The following is a 20,694-nucleotide window of genomic DNA, read 5'->3' on the forward strand; positions in this document are numbered from 1 at the left end:
CACATTTCACGTATCAAATACATTACTCCACTTTGAAATTGACGAATATAAAAGATAAAGGTATCAATCAAAGGAAGCACCTAGCAAAAGAAAGCAGTATTTCTAATAACTCCAATCGTCAGAACACTCGGAGTGGTGATTTCCATCCAACATAATCACACTCGATGTTCTAATAAACATAGCAGTCATGAAACGGAATCTCCCTGTTGAGAGAGAAAAAACATGGACCACAATTTGTGCAGCACATTGATTATTTTTACTGACCATTGCAATAAGATTTTTAAAAATTTAAAGGATTTGAAGGAGACACGGAAAAAAGAATATTTATCAAATTCCTAACATTTGTTATTCAGTAAAATGCAAGTGGTGCCCAATATGCACTAACAAACCCTTTGAATTAAGAATCTGCTTCTGGTCATAAAACCAGATGACCCTGCTCTAAACAAAAAACATTTACACACATTTAACGATTCAAATACATTACTCCACTGCAAAAGAGATGAATATAAGTTATAAGGGTAACAATCAAAAGAAGCACCTAGGAAGAGAAAGAGGTCTTTCCTAATAACTCCAATACTCAGGGTGCTTGGAGTGGTAGTTCCCATCCAACAAAATCACACTCCATGTTTGAATAAACATAGCAGTCATGAAACAGAATCTCCCTGTTCAGAGGCAAGAAACATGCACCACAATTTCAGCATGTGGTGTCAAATATGCACCAAAAGACGATTGAATAGGGAATCTGCTTTCTGACCATACAACCAGATAACCCTGCTGTAATCAACAAACATTTAAACACATTTCATTATTCACATATATTATTCCACTGTGAAATTGATGAATATATGTGATGAGGGTAACAATCAAAACAAGGACTCAGCAAAACAAAGAAGTCTTACCTAATAACTCCAATAGTCAGAATGCTCGGAGTAGTGCTTCCCATCAAACAAAATCACACTCAAAAGTAGAACAAACATAGCAGGCATTTAAACGGAATCTCCCTGTTGAGGGGAACAAACATGTACCACAATTTGTGCAGCACATTTATTATTTTTAGTGACCAATGCAATAAGATTTTTAAAAATTTAAAGCAATTGAAGTAGATACGAAAACAAGACTATGTATCAAATTCCTAACATTTGTTATTCAGTAAAATGCAAGTGGTGTCCAATCTGCACTAAAAACTCATTGAATGGAGAATCTGCTTTCTGGTCATACAACCAGATGACCCTGCTCTAAACAAAAAACATTTACACACATTTAACAATTTAAATACATTACTGCCCTGCGAAACAGATGAATATAAGTTATAAGGGTAACAATCAAAAGAAGCACCTAGGAAGAGAAAGAGGTCTTTCCTAATAACTCCAATACTCAGGGTGCTTGGAGTGGTAGTTCCCATCCAACAAAATCACAATCGATGTTTGAACAAACATAGCAGTCATGAAACAGAATCTCCCTGTTGAGAGCCAAGAAACATGTACCACAATTTGTGCATGTGGTGTCAAATATGCACCAAAAGACAATTGAATGTGGAATCAGCTTTCTGGCTATACAACCAGATGACCCTGCTGTAATCAACAAACATTTACCCACATTTCACGATTCAAATATATTATTCCACTGTGAAATTGGTGAATATATGTGATGAGGGTAACAATCAAAACAAGAACTCATCAAATGAAAGAAGACTTTCCTAATAACATTTTTTGTCAGAATGCTCGGAGTAGTGCTTCCATCCAACAAAATTACACTCAAAAGTAGAACATAGCAGGCATTAAACGGAATCTCCCTGTTGAGAGGGAAGAAACATGTACCACAATTTGTGCAGCACATTTATTATTTTTAGTGACCATTGCAATAATATTTTATAAAATTTAAAGCAAATGAAGGAGATACCTCCACAAGAAGATTTATCAAATTCCGAACATTTCTTATTCTGTAAGGTGCATGTGGTGTCCAACCTGCACTAAAAACCCATTCAATGGAGAATCTGCTTCTGGTCATACAACCAGATGACCCTCCACTAAACAAAAAACATTTACACACATTTAACGATTCAAATACATTACTCCACTGCGAAACAGATGAGTATAAGTTATAAGGGTAAAAATCAAAAGAAGCACCTAGGAAAAGAAGGAGGTCTTTACCAATAACTCCTATACTCAGGATGCTTGGAGTGGTAGTCCCCATCCAACAAAATCACACTCCATGTTTCAACAAACATAGCAGTCATGAAACAGAATCTCCCTGTTGAGAGGCAAGAAACATGTACCACAATTTGCGCATGTGGTGTCAAATATGCACCATAAGACGATTGATTGGGGAATCTGATTTCTGGCCATACAACCAGATGACCCTGCTGTAATCAACAAACATTTACCCACATTTCACGATTCAAATATATTATTCCACTGTGAAATTGATAAATATATGTGATGAGGGTAACAATCAAAACAAGGACTCAGCAAAAGAAAGATGTCTTTCCTAATAACTACAATTGTCAGAATGCTCGGAGTAGTGCTTCCCATCCAACATAATCACACTCGAAATTAGAACATAGCAGGCATTAAACGGAATCTCCCTGTTGAGAGGGAACAAACATGTACCACAATTTGTGCAGCACATGTATTGTTTTAGTGACCATTGCAATAAGATTTTTAAAAATTTAAAGCAATTGAAGGAGATACGAAAACAAGAATAATTATCAAATTCCTGACACTTGTTATTCAGTAAAATGCAAGTGGTGTCCAATCTGCACTAAAAACCCATTCAATGGAGAATCTGCTTTCTGGTCATACAACCAAATGACCGTGCTCTAAACAAAAAACATTTACACACATTTAACGATTCAAATACATTACTCCACTGCGAAACAGATGAATATAAGTTATAAGGGTAACAATCAAAAGAACCACCTAGGAAAAGAAAGAGGTCTTTCCTAATAACTCCAATACTCAGGATGCTAGGAGTGGTAGTTCCCATCCAACAAAATCACACTCCATGTTTGAGCAAACATAGCAAACATGAAACAGAATCTCCCTGTTGAGAGGCAAGAAACATGTACCACAATTTGTACATGTTGTGTCAAATATGCACCAAAAGACGACTGAATGGGGAATCTGCTTTCTGGCCATACAACCAGATGACCCTGCTGAAATCAACAAATATTTACCCACATTTCACGATTCAAATATATTATTCCACTGTGAAATTGATAAATATATGTGATGAGAGTAACAATCAAAACAAGGACTCAGCAAAAGAAAGATGTCTTTCCTGATAACTACAATTGTCAGAATGCTCGGAGTAGTGCTTCCCATCCAACAAAATCACACTCGAAATTAGAACATAGCAGGCATTAAACGGAATCTCCCTGTTGAGAGGGAAGAAACATGTACCACAATTTGTGCAGCACATTTATTGTATTAGTGACCATTGCAATAAGATTTTTAAAAATTTAAAGCAATTGAAGGAGATACGAAAACAAGAATAATTATCAAATTCCTAACATTTGTTATACAGTAAAATGCAAGTGGTGTCCAATGTGCACTAACAAACCCTTTGAATTAAGAATCTGTTTCTGGTCATAAAACCAGATGACCCTGCTCTAAACAAAAAACATTTACACACATTTAACGATTCAAATACATTACTCCACTGCAAAACAGATGAATATAAGTTCTAAGGGTAACAATCAAAAGAAGCACCTAGGAAAAGAAGGAGGTCTTTCCTAATAACTCCAATACTCAGGATGCTAGGAGTGGTAGTTCCCATCCAACAAAATCACACTCCATGTTTGAGCAAACATAGCAAACATGAAACAGAATCTCCCTGTTGAGAGGCAAGAAACATGTACCACAATTTGTACATGTTGTGTCAAATATGCACCAAAAGACGACTGAATGGGGAATCTGTTTTCTGGCCATACAACCAGATGACCCTGCTGAAATCAACAAATATTTACCCACATTTCACGATTCAAATATATTATTCCACTGTGAAATTGATAAATATATGTGATGAGGGTAACAATCAAAACAAGGACTCAGCAAAAGAAAGATGTCTTTCCTAATAACTACAATTGTCAGAATGCTCGGAGTAGTGCTTCCCATCCAACAAAATCACACTCGAAATTAGAACATAGCAGGCATTAAACGGAATCTCCCTGTTGAGAGGGAAGAAACATGTACCACAATTTGTGCAGCACATTTATTGTTTTAGTGACCATTGCAATAAGATTTTTAAAAATTTAAAGCAATTGAAGAAGATACGAAAACAAGAATAATTATCAAATTCCTAACATTTGTTATACAGTAAAATGCAAGTGGTGTCCAATCTGCACTAAAAACCCATTCAATGGAGAACCTGCTTTCTGGTCATACAACCAGATGACCCTGCTCTAAACAAAAAACATTTACACACATTTAACGATTCAAATACATTACTCCACTGCAAAACAGATGAATATAAGTTCAAAGGGTAACAATCAAAAGAAGCACCTAGGAAAAGAAGGAGGTCTTTAATAATAACTCCAATACTCAGGATGCTTGGAGTGGTAGTTCCCATCCAACAAAATCACACTCCATGTTTGAACAAACAAAGCAGTCATGAAACAGAATCTCCCTGTTGAGAGGCAAGAAACATGTACCACAATTTGTGCATGTGGTGTCAAATATGCACCAAAAGACGATTGAATGGGGAATCTGCTTTCTGGCCATACAACCAGATGACCCTGCTGTAATCAACAAACATTTACCCACATTTCACGATTCAAATATATTATTCCACTGTGAAATTGATAAATATATGTGATGAGGGTAACAATCAAAACAAGGACTCAGCAAAAGAAAGATGTCTTTCCTAATAACTACAATTGTCAAAATGCTCGGAGTAGTGCTTCCCATCCAACAAAATCACACTCGAAATTAGAACATAGATGGCATTAAACGGAATCTCCCTGTTGAGAGGGAAGAAACATGTACCACAATTTGTGCAGCACATTTATTGTTTTAGTGACCATTGCAATAAGATTTTTAAAAATTTAAAGCAATTGAAGGAGATACGAAAACAAAAATAATTATCAAATTCCTAACATTTGTTATACAGTAAAATGCAAGTGGTGTCCAATCTGCACTAAAAACCCATTCAATGGAGAATCTGCTTTCTGGTCATACAACCAGATGACCCTGCACTAAACAAAAAACATTTACACACATTTAACGATTCAAATACATTACTCCACTGCAAAACAGATGAATATAAGTTCTAAGGGTAACAATCAAAAGAAGCACCTAGGAAAAGAAGGAGGTCTTTCCTAGTAACTCCAATACTCAGGATGCTAGGAGTGGTAGTTCCCATCCAACAAAATCACACTCCATGTTTGAGCAAACATAGCAAACATGAAACAGAATCTCCCTGTTGAGAGGCAAGAAACATGTACCACAATTTGTACATGTTGTGTCAAATATGCACCAAAAGACGACTGAATGGGGAATCTGCTTTCTGGCCATACAACCAGATGACCCTGCTGAAATCAACAAATATTTACCCACATTTCACGATTCAAATATATTATTCCACTGTGAAATTGATAAATATATGTGATGAGAGTAACAATCAAAACAAGGACTCAGCAAAAGAAAGATGTCTTTCCTGATAACTACAATTGTCAGAATGCTCGGAGTAGTGCTTCCCATCCAACAAAATCACACTCGAAATTAGAACATAGCAGGCATTAAACGGAATCTCCCTGTTGAGAGGGAAGAAACATGTACCACAATTTGTGCAGCACATTTATTGTTTTAGTGACCATTGCAATAAGATTTTTAAAAATTTAAAGCAATTGAAGGAGATACGAAAACAAGAATAATTATCAAATTCCTAACATTTGTTATACAGTAAAATGCAAGTGGTGTCCAATGTGCACTAACAAACCCTTTGAATTAAGAATCTGTTTCTGGTCATAAAACCAGATGACCCTGCTCTAAACAAAAAACATTTACACACATTTAACGATTCAAATACATTACTCCACTGCGAAAGAGATGAATATAAGTTATAAGGGTAACAATCAAAAGAAGCACCTAGGAAGAGAAAGAGGTCTTTCCTAATAACTCCAATACTCAGGGTGCTTGGAGTGGTAGTTCCCATCCAACAAAATCACACTCCATGTTTGAACAAACATAGCAGTCATGAAACAGAATCTCCCTGTTGAGAGGCAAGAAACATGTACCACAATTTCTGCATGTGGTGTCAAATATGCACCAAAAGATGATTGAATAGGCAATCTGCTTTCTGGCCATACAACCAGATGACCCTGCTGTAATCAACAAACATTTAAACACATTTCATTATTCAAATATATTATTCCACAGTGAAATTGATGAATATATGTGATGAGGGTAACAATCAAAACTAGGACTTAGCATAATAAAGAAGTCATTCCTAATAACTCCAATTGTCAGAATGCTCGGAGTAGTGCTTCCATCCAACAAAATTACACTCGAAAGTAGAACATAGCAGGCATTAAACGGCATCTCCCTGTTGAGAGGGAAGAAACGTGTACCACAATTTGTGCAGCACATTGATTATTTTTAGTGACCAATAAAATAGTATTTTAAAAAATATAAAGCAAATGAAGCAGATACCTCAACAAGAAGATTTATCAAATTCCGAACATTCGTTATTCAGTAAGGTGCATGTCATGTCCAATCTGCACCAAAAGGCCATTGGCCATACAACCAGATGACCCTGCTGTAATCAACAAACATTTACCCACATTTCACGATTCAAATATATTATTCCACTGTGAAATTGGTGAATATATGTGATGAGGGTAACAATCAAAACAAGAACTCATCAAATGAAAGAAGTCTTTCCTAATAACTTTAATTGTCAGAATGCTCGGAGTAGTGCTTCCATCCAACAAAATTACACTCAAAAGTAGAACATAGCAGGCATTAAACGGAATCTCCCTGTTGAGAGGGAAGAAACATGTACCACAATTTGTGCAGCACATTTATTATTTTTAGTGACCATTGCAATAATATTTTATAAAATTTAAAGCAAATGAAGGAGATACCTCCACAAGAAGATTTATCAAATTCCGAACATTTCTTATTCTGTAAGGTGCATGTGGTGTCCAACCTGCACTAAAAACCCATTCAATGGAGAATCTGCTTCTGGTCATACAACCAGATGACCCTCCTCTAAACAAAAAACATTTACACACATTTAACGATTCAAATACATTACTCCACTGCGAAACAGATGAGTATAAGTTATAAGGGTAAAAATCAAAAGAAGCACCTAGGAAAAGAAGGAGGTCTTTACCAATAACTCCTATACTCAGGATGCTTGGAGTGGTAGTCCCCATCCAACAAAATCACACTCCATGTTTCAACAAACATAGCAGTCATGAAACAGAATCTCCCTGTTGAGAGGCAAGAAACATGTACCACAATTTGTGCGTGTGGTGTCAAATATGCACCATAAGACGATTGATTGGGGAATCTGATTTCTGGCCATACAACCAGATGACCCTGCTGTAATCAACAAACATTTACCCACATTTCACGATTCAAATATATTATTCCACTGTGAAATTGATAAATATATGTGATGAGGGTAACAATCAAAACAAGGACTCAGCAAAAGAAAGATGTCTTTCCTAATAACTACAATTGTCAGAATGCTCGGAGTAGTGCTTCCCATCCAACATAATCACACTCGAAATTAGAACATAGCAGGCATTAAACGGAATCTCCCTGTTGAGAGGGAACAAACATGTACCACAATTTGTGCAGCACATGTATTGTTTTAGTGACCATTGCAATAAGATTTTTAAAAATTTAAAGCAATTGAAGGAGATACGAAAACAAGAATAATTATCAAATTCCTGACACTTGTTATTCAGTAAAATGCAAGTGGTGTCCAATCTGCACTAAAAACCCATTCAATGGAGAATCTGCTTTCTGGTCATACAACCAAATGACCGTGCTCTAAACAAAAAACATTTACACACATTTAACGATTCAAATACATTACTCCACTGCGAAACAGATGAATATAAGTTATAAGGGTAACAATCAAAAGAACCACCTAGGAAAAGAAAGAGGTCTTTCCTAATAACTCCAATACTCAGGATGCTGTGGTATTTCCCATCCAACAAAATCACACTCCATGTTTGAACAAACGTAGCAGTCATGAAACAGAATCTCCCTGTTGAGAGGCAAGAAACATGTACCACAATTTGTGCATGTGGTGTGAAATATGCACCATAAGACATTTGAATGGGGAATCTGATTTCTGGCCATACAACCAGATGACCCTGCTGTAATCAACAAACATTTACCCACATTTCACGATTCAAATATATTATTCCACTGTGAAATTGATAAATATATGTGATGAGGGTAACAATCAAAACGAGGACTCAGCAAAAGAAAGATGTCTTTCCTAATAACGACAATTGTCAGAATGCTCGGAGTAGTGCTTCCCATCCAACAAAATCACACGCGAAATTAGAACATAGCAGGCATTAAACGGAATCTCCCTGTTGAGAGGGAAGAAACATGTACCACAATTTGTGCAGCACATTTATTGTTTTAGTGACCATTGCAATAAGATTTTTAAAAATTTAAAGCAATTGAAGGAGATACGAAAACAAGAATAATTATCAAATTCCTAACATTTGTTATACAGTAAAATGCAAGTGGTGTCCAATCTGCACTAAAAACCCATTCAATGGAGAATCTGCTTTCTGGTCATACAACCAGATGACCCTGCTCTCAACAAAAAACATTTACACACATTTAACGATTCAAATACATTACTCCACTGCAAAACAGATGAATATAAGTTCAAAGGGTAACAATCAAAAGAAGCACCTAGGAAAAGAAGGAGGTCTTTAATAATAACTCCAATACTCAGGATGCTTGGAGTGGTAGTTCCCATCCAACAAAATCACACTCCATGTTTGAACAAACAAAGCAGTCATGAAACAGAATCTCCCTGTTGAGAGGCAAGAAACATGTACCACAATTTGTGCATGTGGTGTCAAATATGCACCAAAAGACGATTGAATGGGGAATCTGCTTTCTGGCCATACAACCAGATGACCCTGCTGTAATCAACAAACATTTACCCACATTTCACGATTCAAATATATTATTCCACTGTGAAATTGATAAATATATGTGATGAGGGTAACAATCAAAACAAGGACTCAGCAAAAGAAAGATGTCTTTCCTAATAACTACAATTGTCAAAATGCTCGGAGTAGTGCTTCCCATCCAACAAAATCACACTCGAAATTAGAACATAGCAGGCATTAAACGGAATCTCCCTGTTGAGAGGGAACAAACATGTACCACGATTTGTGCAGCACATTTATTGTTTTAGTGACCATTGCAATAAGATTTTTAAAAATTTAAAGCAATTGAAGGAGATACGAAAACAAGAATAATTATCAAATTCCTAACATTTGTTATACAGTAAAATGCAAGTGGTGTCCAATCTGCACTAAAAACCCATTCAATGGAGAATCTGCTTTCTGGTCATACAACCAGATGACCCTGCACTAAACAAAAAACATTTACACACATTTAACGATTCAAATACATTACTCCACTGCGAAAGAGATGAATATAAGTTATAAGGGTAACAATCAAAAGAAGCACCTAGGAAGAGAAAGAGGTCTTTCCTAATAACTCCAATACTCAGGGTGCTTGGAGTGGTAGTTCCCATCCAACAAAATCACACTCCATGTTTGAACAAACATAGCAGTCATGAAACAGAATCTCCCTGTTGAGAGGCAAGAAACATGTACCACAATTTCTGCATGTGGTGTCAAATATGCACCAAAAGATGATTGAATAGGGAATCTGCTTTCTGGCCATACAACCAGATGACCCTGCTGTAATCAACAAACATTTAAACACATTTCATTATTCAAATATATTATTCCACTGTGAAATTGATGAATATATGTGATGAGGGTAACAATCAAATCTAGGACTTAGCATAATAAAGAAGTCATTCCTAATAACTCCAATTGTCAGAATGCTCGGAGTAGTGCTTCCATCCAACAAAATTACACTCGAAAGTAGAACATAGCAGGCATTAAACGGCATCTCCCTGTTGAGAGGGAAGAAACGTGTACCACAATTTGTGCAGCACATTGATTATTTTTAGTGACCAATAAAATAGTATTTTAAAAAATATAAAGCAAATGAAGCAGATACCTCAACAAGAAGATTTATCAAATTCCGAACATTCGTTATTCAGTAAGGTGCATGTCATGTCCAATCTGCACCAAAAGGCCATTGGCCATACACCAACATGACCCTGCTGTAAACAACAAACATATACCCACATTTCACGTATCAAATACATTACTCCACTGTGAAATTGACGAATATAAAAGATAAAGGTATCAATCAAAGGAAGCACCTAGCAAAAGAAAGCAGTATTTCTAATAACTCCATTCGTCAGAACGCTCGGAGTGGTGATTTCCATTAAACATAATCACACTCGATGTTCTAATAAACATAGCAGTCATGAAACGGAATCTCCCTGTTGAGAGAGAAAAAACATGGACCACAATTTGTGCAGCACATTTATTGTTTTAGTGACCATTGCAATAAGATTTTTAAAAATTTAAAGCAATTGAAGGAGATAGGAAAACAAGAATAATTATCAAATTCCTAACATTTGTTATACAGTAAAATGCAAGTGGTGTCCAATCTGCACTAAAAACCCATTCAATGGAGAATCTGCTTTATGGTCATACAACCAGATGACCCTGCTCTAAACAAAAAACATTTACACACATTTAACGATTCAAATACATTACTCCACTGCAAAACAGATGAATATAAGTTCTAAGGGTAACAATCAAAGAAGCACCTAGGAAAAGATAGAGGTCTTTCCTAATAACTCCAATACTCAGGATGCTAGGAGTGGTAGTTCCCATCCAACAAAATCACACTCCATGTTTGTGCAAACATAGCAAACATGAAACAGAATCTCCCTGTTGAGAGGCAAGAAACATGTACCACAATTTGTACATGTCGTGTCAAATATGCACCAAAAGACGACTGAATGGGGAATCTGCTTTCTGGCCATACAACCAGATGACCCTGCTGAAATCAACAAATATTTACCCACATTTCACGATTCAAATATATTATTCCACTGTGAAATTGATAAATATATGTGATGAGAGTAACAATCAAAACAAGGACTCAGCAAAAGAAAGATGTCTTTCCTGATAACTACAATTGTCAGAATGCTTGGAGTAGTGCTTCCCATCCAACAAAATCACACTCGAAATTAGTACATAGCAGGCATTAAACGGAATCTCCCTGTTGACAGGGAAGAAACATGTACCACAATTTGTGCAGCACATTTATTGTTTTAGTGACCATTGCAATAAGATTTTTAAAAATTTAAAGCAATTGAAGGAGATACGAAAACAAGAATAATTATCAAATTCCTAACATTTGTTATACAGTAAAATGCAAGTGGTGTCCAATCTGCACTAAAAACCCATTCAATGGAGAATCTGCTTTCTGGTCATACAACCAGATGACCCTGCTCTAAACAAAAAACATTTACACACATTTAACGATTCAAATACATTACTCCACTGCAAAACAGAGGAATATAAGTTCTAAGGGTAACAATCAAAAGAAGCACCTAGGAAAAGAAAGAGGTCTTTAATAATAACTATAATACTCAGGATGCTTGGAGTGGTAGTTCCCATCCAACAAAATCACACTCCATGTTTGAACAAACAAAGCAGTCATGAAACAGAATCTCCCTGTTGAGAGGCAAGAAACATGTACCACAATTTGTGCATGTGGTGTAAAATATGCACCAAAAGACGATTGAATGGGGAATCTGATTTCTGGCCATACAACCAGATGACCCTGCTGTAATCAACAAATATTTACCAACATTTCACGATTCAAATATATTATTCCACTGTGAAATTGATGAATATATGTGATGAGGGTAACAATCAAAACAAGGACTCAGCAAAAGAAATAAGTCTTTCCTAATAAATCCAATTGACAGAATGCTCGGAGTAGTGCTTCCATCCAATAAAATTACACTCGAAAGTAGAACATAGCAGGCATTAAACGGAATCTCCCTGTTGAGAGGGAAGAAACATGTACCACAATTTGTGCAGCACATTGATTATTTTTAGTGACCATTGCAATAATATTTTAAAAAATATAAAGCAAATGAAGGAGATACCTCAACAAGAAGATTTATCAAATTACGAACATTCGTTATTCAGTAAGGTGCATGTCATGTCCAATCTGCACCAAAAGACCATTGAATAGAGAATCTGCTTTCTGGCCATACAACCACATGACCCTGCTGTAAACAACAAACATATACCCACATTTCACTAATCAAATACATTACTCCACTGTGAAATTGACGAATATAAGTGATAAAGGTATCAATCAAAGGAAGCACCTAGCAAAAGAAAACAGTATTTCTAATAACTCCAATCGTCAGAACGCTCGGAGTGGTGATTTCCATCCAACATAGTCACACTTGATGTTTGAATAAACATAGCAGTCATGAAACGGAATCTCCCTGTTGAGAGAGAAGAAATATGTACCACAATTTGTGCAGCACATTGATTATTTTTAGTGTCCATTGGAATATTATTCATAATAATAATTTAAAGCAATTGAAGTAGATACGAAAACAAGAATAATTATCCAATTCCTAACATTTGTTATTCAGTAAAATGCAAGTGGTGCCCAATATGCACTAACAAACCCTTTGAATTAAGAATCTGCTTCTGGTCATAAAACCAGATGACCCTGCTCTAAACAAAAAACATTTACACACATTTAACGATTCAAATACATTACTCCACTGCGAAAGAGATGAATATAAGTTATAAGGGTAACAATCAAAAGAAGCACCTAGGAAGAGAAAGAGGTCTTTCCTAATAACTCCAATACTCAGGGTGCTTGGAGTGGTAGTTCCCATCCAACAAAATCACACTCCATGTTTGAACAAACATAGCAGTCATGAAACAGAATCTCCCTGTTGAGAGGGAAGAAACATGTACCACAATTTGTGCATGTGGTGTCAAACATGCACCAAAAGACAATTGCATGGGGAATCTGCTTTCTGGCCATACAACCAGATGACCCTGCTGTAATCAACAAACATTTACCCACATTTCACTAATCAAATACATTACTCCACTGTGAAATTGACGAATATAAGTGATAAAGGTATCAATCAAAGGAAGCACCTAGCAAAAGAAAACAGTATTTCTAATAACTCCAATCGTCAGAACGCTCGGAGTGGTGATTTCCATCCAACATAGTCACACTTGATGTTTGAATAAACATAGCAGTCATGAAACGGAATCTCCCTGTTGAGAGAGAAGAAATATGTACCACAATTTGTGCAGCACATTGATTATTTTTAGTGTCCATTGGAATATTATTCTTAATAATTTAAAGCAATTGAAGTAGATACGAAAACAAGAATAATTATCCAATTCCTAACATTTGTTATTCAGTAAAATGCAAGTGGTGTCCAATCTGCACTAAAAACCCATTCAATGGAGAATCTGCTTCTGGTCATACAACCAGATGACCCTCCTCTAAACAAAAAACATTTACACACATTTAACGATTCAAATACATTACTCCACTGCGAAACAGATGAGTATAAGTTATAAGGGTAAAAATCAAAAGAAGCACCTAGGAAAAGAAGGAGGTCTTTAGCAATAACTCCTATACTCAGGATGCTTGGAGTGGTAGTTCCCATCCAACAAAATCACACTCCATGTTTGAACAAACATAGCAGTCATGAAACAGAATCTCCCTGTTGAGAGGCAAGAAACATGTACCACAATTTGTGCGTGTGGTGTCAAATATGCACCATAAGACGATTGAATGGGGAATCTGATTTCTGGCCATACAACCAGATGACCCTGCTGTAATCAACAAACATTTACCCACATTTCACGATTCAAATATGTTATTCCACTGTGAAATTGATAAATATATGTGATGAGGGTAACAATCAAAACAAGGACTCAGCAAAAGAAAGATGTCTTTCCTAATAACTACAATTGTCAGAATGCTCGGAGTAGTGCTTCCCGTCCATCAACATCACACTCGAAATTAGAACATAGCAGGCATTAAACGGAATCTCCCTGTTGAGAGGGAAGAAACATGTACCACAATTTGTGCAGCACATGTATTGTTTTAGTGACCATTGCAATAAGATTTTTAAAAATTTAAAGCAATTGAAGGAGATACGAAAACAAGAATAATTATCAAATTCCTAACACTTGTTATTCAGTAAAATGCAAATGGTGTCCAATCTGCACTAAAAACCCATTCAATGGAGAATCTGCTTTCTGGTCATACAACCAAATGACCGTGCTCTAAACAAAAAACATTTACACACATTTAACGATTCAAATACATTACTCCACTGCGAAACAGATGAATATAAGTTATAAGGGTAACAATCAAAAGAAGCACCTAGGAAAAGAAAGAGGTCTTTCCTAATAACTCCAATACTCATGATGCTTGGAGTGGTAGTTCCCATCCAACAAAATCACACTCCATGTTTGAACAAACATAGCAGTCATGATACAGAATCTCCCTGTTGAGAGGCAAGAAACATGTACCACAATTTGTGCATGTGGTGTGAAATATGCACCATAAGACATTTGAATGGGGAATCTGATTTCTGGCCATACAACCAGATGACCCTGCTGTAATCAACAAACATTTACCCACATTTCACGATTCAAATATATTATTCCACTGTGAAATTGATAAATATATGTGATGACGGTAACAATCAAAACAAGGACTCAGCAAAAGAAAGATGTCTTTCCTAATAACTACAATTGTCTGAATGCTCGGAGTAGTGCTTCCCATCCAACAAAATCACACTCGAAATTAGAACATAGCAGGCAGTAAACGGAATCTCCCTGTTGAGAGGGAAGAAACATGTACCACAATTTGTGCAGCACATTTATTGTTTTAGTGACCATTGCAATAAGATTTTTAAAAATTTAAAGCAATTGAAGGAGATACGAAAACAAGAATAATTATCAAATTCCTAACATTTGTTATACAGTAAAATGCAAGTGGTGTCCAATCTGCACTAAAAACCCATTCAATGGAGAATCTGCTTTCTGGTCATACAACCAGATGACCCTGCTCTAAACAAAAAAAATTTACACACATTTAACGATTCAAATACATTACTCCACTGCAAAACAGAGGAATATAAGTTCTAAGGGTAACAATCAAAAGATGCACCTAGGAAAAGAAGGAGGTCTTTAATAATAACTATAATACTCAGGATGCTTGGAGTGGTAGTTCCCATCCAACAAAATCACACTCCATGTTTGAACAAACAAAGCAGTCATGAAACAGAATCTCCGTGTTGAGAGGCAAGAAACATGTACCACAATTTGTGCATGTGGTGTCAAATATGCACCAAAGGACGATTGAATGGGGAATCTGATTTCTGGCCATACAACCAGATGACCCTGCTGTAATCAACAAATATTTACCAACATTTCACGATTCAAATATATTATTCCACTGTGAAATTGATGAATATATGTGATGAGGGTAACAATCAAAACAAGGACTCAGCAAAAGAAATAAGTCTTTCCTAATAAATCCAATTGACAGAATGCTCGGAGTAGTGCTTCCATCCAATAAAATTACACTCGAAAGTAGAACATAGCAGGCATTAAACGGAATCTCCCTGTTGAGAGGGAAGAAACATGTACCACAATTTGTGCAGCACATTGATTATTTTTAGTGACCATTGCAATAATATTTTAAAAAATATAAAGCAAATGAAGGAGATACCTCAACAAGAAGATTTATCAAATTACGAACATTCGTTATTCAGTAAGGTGCATGTCATGTCCAATCTGCACCAAAAGACCATTGAATAGAGAATCTGCTTTCTGGCCATACAACCACATGACCCTGCTGTAAACAACAAACATATACCCACATTTTACTAATCAAATACATTACTCCACTGTGAAATTGACGAATATAAGTGATAAAGGTATCAATCAAAGGAAGCACCTAGCAAAAGAAAACAGTATTTCTAATAACTCCAATCGTCAGAACGCTCGGAGTGGTGATTTCCATCCAACATAGTCACACTTGATGTTTGAATAAACATAGCAGTCATGAAACGGAATCTCCCTGTTGAGAGAGAAGAAATATGTACCACAATTTGTGCAGCACATTGATTATTTTTAGTGTCCATTGGAATATTATTCTTAATAATTTAAAGCAATTGAAGTAGATACGAAAACAAGAATAATTATCCAATTCCTAACATTTGTTATTCAGTAAAATGCAAGTGGTGCCCAATATGCACTAACAAACCCTTTGAATTAAGAATCTGCTTCTGGTCATAAAACCAGATGACCCTGCTCTAAACAAAAAACATTTACACACATTTAACGATTCAAATACATTACTCCACTGCGAAAGAGATGAATATAAGTTATAAGGGTAACAATCAAAAGAAGCACCTAGGAAGAGAAAGAGGTCTTTCCTAATAACTCCAATACTCAGGGTGCTTGGAGTGGTAGTTCCCATCCAACAAAATCACACTCCATGTTTGAACAAACATAGCAGTCATGAAACAGAATCTCCCTGTTGAGAGGGAAGAAACATGTACCACAATTTGTGCATGTGGTGTCAAACATGCACCAAAAGACAATTGCATGGGGAATCTGCTTTCTGGCCATACAACCAGATGACCCTGCTGTAATCAACAAACATTTACCCACATTTCACTAATCAAATACATTACTCCACTGTGAAATTGACGAATATAAGTGATAAAGGTATCAATCAAAGGAAGCACCTAGCAAAAGAAAACAGTATTTCTAATAACTCCAATCGTCAGAACGCTCGGAGTGGTGATTTCCATCCAACATAGTCACACTTGATGTTTGAATAAACATAGCAGTCATGAAACGGAATCTCCCTGTTGAGAGAGAAGAAATATGTACCACAATTTGTGCAGCACATTGATTATTTTTAGTGTCCATTGGAATATTATTCTTAATAATTTAAAGCAATTGAAGTAGATACGAAAACAAGAATAATTATCCAATTCCTAACATTTGTTATTCAGTAAAATGCAAGTGGTGTCCAATCTGCACTAAAAACCCATTCAATGGAGAATCTGCTTCTGGTCATACAACCAGATGACCCTCCTCTAAACAAAAAACATTTACACACATTTAACGATTCAAATACATTACTCCACTGCGAAACAGATGAGTATAAGTTATAAGGGTAAAAATCAAAAGAAGCACCTAGGAAAAGAAGGAGGTCTTTAGCAATAACTCCTATACTCAGGATGCTTGGAGTGGTAGTTCCCATCCAACAAAATCACACTCCATGTTTGAACAAACATAGCAGTCATGAAACAGAATCTCCCTGTTGAGAGGCAAGAAACATGTACCACAATTTGTGCGTGTGGTGTCAAATATGCACCATAAGACGATTGAATGGGGAATCTGATTTCTGGCCATACAACCAGATGACCCTGCTGTAATCAACAAACATTTACCCACATTTCACGATTCAAATATGTTATTCCACTGTGAAATTGATAAATATATGTGATGAGGGTAACAATCAAAACAAGGACTCAGCAAAAGAAAGATGTCTTTCCTAATAACTACAATTGTCAGAATGCTCGGAGTAGTGCTTCCCGTCCATCAACATCACACTCGAAATTAGAACATAGCAGGCATTAAACGGAATCTCCCTGTTGAGAGGGAAGAAACATGTACCACAATTTGTGCAGCACATGTATTGTTTTAGTGACCATTGCAATAAGATTTTTAAAAATTTAAAGCAATTGAAGGAGATACGAAAACAAGAATAATTATCAAATTCCTAACACTTGTTATTCAGTAAAATGCAAATGGTGTCCAATCTGCACTAAAAACCCATTCAATGGAGAATCTGCTTTCTGGTCATACAACCAAATGACCGTGCTCTAAACAAAAAACATTTACACACATTTAACGATTCAAATACATTACTCCACTGCGAAACAGATGAATATAAGTTATAAGGGTAACAATCAAAAGAACCACCTAGGAAAAGAAAGAGGTCTTTCCTAATAACTCCAATACTCATGATGCTTGGAGTGGTAGTTCCCATCCAACAAAATCACACTCCATGTTTGAACAAACATAGCAGTCATGATACAGAATCTCCCTGTTGAGAGGCAAGAAACATGTACCACAATTTGTGCATGTGGTGTGAAATATGCACCATAAGACATTTGAATGGGGAATCTGATTTCTGGCCATACAACCAGATGACCCTGCTGTAATCAACAAACATTTACCCACATTTCACGATTCAAATATATTATTCCACTGTGAAATTGATAAATATATGTGATGACGGTAACAATCAAAACAAGGACTCAGCAAAAGAAAGATGTCTTTCCTAATAACTACAATTGTCTGAATGCTCGGAGTAGTGCTTCCCATCCAACAAAATCACACTCGAAATTAGAACATAGCAGGCAGTAAACGGAATCTCCCTGTTGAGAGGGAAGAAACATGTACCACAATTTGTGCAGCACATTTATTGTTTTAGTGACCATTGCAATAAGATTTTTAAAAATTTAAAGCAATTGAAGGAGATACGAAAACAAGAATAATTATCAAATTCCTAACATTTGTTATACAGTAAAATGCAAGTGGTGTCCAATCTGCACTAAAAACCCATTCAATGGAGAATCTGCTTTCTGGTCATACAACCAGATGACCCTGCTCTAAACAAAAAACATTTACACACATTTAACGATTCAAATACATTACTCCACTGCAAAACAGAGGAATATAAGTTCTAAGGGTAACAATCAAAAGATGCACCTAGGAAAAGAAGGAGGTCTTTAATATTAACTATAATACTCAGGATGCTTGGAGTGGTAGTTCCCATCCAACAAAATCACACTCCATGTTTGAACAAACAAAGCAGTCATGAAACAGAATCTCCGTGTTGAGAGGCAAGAAACATGTACCACAATTTGTGCATGTGGTGTCAAATATGCACCAAAAGACGATTGAATGGGGAATCTGATTTCTGGCCATACAACCAGATGACCCTGCTGTAATCAACAAATATTTACCAACATTTCACGATTCAAATATATTATTCCACTGTGAAATTGATGAATATATGTGATGAGGGTAACAATCAAAACAAGGACTCAGCAAAAGAAATAAGTCTTTCCTAATAAATCCAATTGACAGAATGCTCGGAGTAGTGCTTCCATCCAATAAAATTACACTCGAAAGTAGAACATAGCAGGCATTAAACGGAATCTCCCTGTTGAGAGGGAAGAAACATGTACCACAATTTGTGCAGCACATTGATTATTTTTAGTGACCATTGCAATAATATTTTAAAAAATATAAAGCAAATGAAGGAGATACCTCAACAAGAAGATTTATCAAATTACGAACATTCGTTATTCAGTAAGGTGCATGTCATGTCCAATCTGCACCAAAAGACCATTGAATAGAGAATCTGCTTTCTGGCCATACAACCACATGACCCTGCTGTAAACAACAAACATATACCCACATTTTACTAATCAAATACATTACTCCACTGTGAAATTGACGAATATAAGTGATAAAGGTATCAATCAAAGGAAGCACCTAGCAAAAGAAAACAGTATTTCTAATAACTCCAATCGTCAGAACGCTCGGAGTGGTGATTTCCATCCAACATAGTCACACTTGATGTTTGAATAAACATAGCAGTCATGAAACGGAATCTCCCTGTTGAGAGAGAAGAAATATGTACCACAATTTGTGCAGCACATTGATTATTTTTAGTGTCCATTGGAATATTATTCTTAATAATTTAAAGCAATTGAAGTAGATACGAAAACAAGAATAATTATCCAATTCCTAACATTTGTTATTCAGTAAAATGCAAGTGGTGCCCAATATGCACTAACAAACCCTTTGAATTAAGAATCTGCTTCTGGTCATAAAACCAGATGACCCTGCTCTAAACAAAAAACATTTACACACATTTAACGATTCAAATACATTACTCCACTGCGAAAGAGATGAATATAAGTTATAAGGGTAACAATCAAAAGAAGCACCTAGGAAGAGAAAGAGGTCTTTCCTAATAACTCCAATACTCAGGGTGCTTGGAGTGGTAGTTCCCATCCAACAAAATCACACTCCATGTTTGAACAAACATAGCAGTCATGAAACAGAATCTCCCTGTTGAGAGGGAAGAAACATGTAATACAATTTGTGCATGTGGTGTCAAACATGCACCAAAAGACAATTGCATGGGGAATCTGCTTTCTGGCCATACAACCAGATGACCCTGCTGTAATCAACAAACATTTACCCACATTTCACTAATCAAATACATTACTCCACTGTGAAATTGACGAATATAAGTGATAAAGGTATCAATCAAAGGAAGCACCTAGCAAAAGAAAACAGTATTTCTAATAACTCCAATCGTCAGAACGCTCGGAGTGGTGATTTCCATCCAACATAGTCACACTTGATGTTTGAATAAATATAGCAGTCATGAAACGGAATCTCCCTGTTGAGAGAGAAGAAAT

This window comes from Schistocerca gregaria, unplaced genomic scaffold, assembly GCF_023897955.1.
Source record: "Schistocerca gregaria isolate iqSchGreg1 unplaced genomic scaffold, iqSchGreg1.2 ptg000244l, whole genome shotgun sequence".
NCBI classification, from domain to species: domain Eukaryota; kingdom Metazoa; phylum Arthropoda; class Insecta; order Orthoptera; family Acrididae; genus Schistocerca; species Schistocerca gregaria.